Genomic DNA, 1,890 nt, shown 5'->3' on the forward strand with positions numbered 1-1,890 from the left:
GTCATCATCGTCATAATCATCAGCGCAAGGATGAACGAATGGAAACGTAAGTATTTAGTTAATGAACCGACTAGCAAATTGAAATTTTCATGGCGAATAAATGAGAAAATGTTTGAATGAATGAATGAATGAACAAATTAATAAATGATTTAATGAATTAATGCATAAACGAATGACTGTTTCAGCAATGATAGAATCAAATGATAGATCAAAAGTTGAAAGCACAAACAAACAAAGAAACGAACAAACGATCGAGCCGATGAACAGATAAAGAAAGAAAATTTTTATCATCATTCTCATCATTAACATATTCATCAGCATAAGCCACTATAAACAACAATGACGCTTGTGTCGTAACTTTCGTCGCTACCATGGAAACCAGCGTAATATAAGCATTCCAAAACGAAATGCTCGTAAAATTAAACGCTCAGAAATAGTAACAACAGGAAAAAAAAACATTACGTCATAAAAACTAACATCCACAACTACTACTACCACTACTACTACTACTACTGCTGCTGCTGCTACTACTACTACTACTAATGCTGCTGCTGCTGCTGTTGCTGTTACTGCTGGTACTACTGCTACAATAATTTCACAACGGCAGAGAAGCAATTACATTAACATCTACAGGAACAACAACAACAACAACAGTATTAAAAGACGGACATAACAACATCATCGTCAAAAAATGACATCAATAACAGGACGCGAAAAAGAAACCACGTCATCGTGACATCATCAACAACAATAATAACAACAACAACAACATTAACAACAACATTATCAACGACAACAACAACAACAATAACATTAACAAAGAAAATGTAACAGGCGGGAACATGGTGCAAAGATAAAAAAATGGCAAAGGTGATTTTTAAATTCTTTTTTATCGCTCATCTCCCGTTTTGGAATTTTCCGGTTGATAATGAATAATGAATGACGGATGGAGGAATGAATGAATGAATATATGAACGATTGATTGAATGAATGATTGAATGAAAAAATGAATAAATAAATGAATGAATGACAGATAAATGTATGGTTGGATAAATATAAGAATGAATGAATGGATAGATGAATGTCTTATTAACTGCCAAAACGAACGAATGAATGATAGATAGAAGATGAATAAATTGATGGATGGATGGATTATGATTATAAATGCGATAGGATTAACTGATAATCATTCTAAATGATTTGTGCGAACGTATGTATGAACATGTAAATAAGTGAATGAATGAGTGAATGAATGAATGAACAAATGAATGAACAAATGAATGAATAAAAACAACTAAGAGAGCACCAGAAAGCGGTTAATGATAACAATCTAGTCTGACGCTGTTCTTAATTGTTCATATCTAGGAAAGGCCCAACCGTCATTCACATATAGCGATTAAATGTCATTTAATGTCATTGCCTCTTCCATTCTTATGGTAATTTATGTTATTGTTATTATTGTTATTGGCATCGATTTTTTGTTGTTGTTGTTGTTATTCTTATTTCAACGTCCCGGTTTTACGCGCCGTCATAAATTTAATTAGCATCTAAAATTATTCCAAAATAACGATAATAATAATAATAATTATAACAATAATAATAATAATTATAATTATAACAGCAATAACAAAAAAATAATAAACGATAATAAAAATAGTAATGATCAATATTCTTATTGCTATTATCATTGTTGTTGTTCGTTAGCGTTACTTTTGGGATGAGATTAATTTTAATGGGCGGCATTCGTCATCGTAAGAGTCATTCAGCTCCACCGTTGTTCCTCTATTTTCATCGTCACCGTCGACACCGCTGACGTCATCATCGTCGTCATCATTACTATCGTTACCTTTTTTTGTCACCATCATCGTCATCGTCGTCGTTATTAATTTC

This window comes from Helobdella robusta (genome assembly GCF_000326865.2).
Source record: "Helobdella robusta unplaced genomic scaffold HELROscaffold_22, whole genome shotgun sequence".
NCBI classification, from domain to species: Eukaryota; Metazoa; Annelida; class Clitellata; order Rhynchobdellida; family Glossiphoniidae; genus Helobdella; species Helobdella robusta.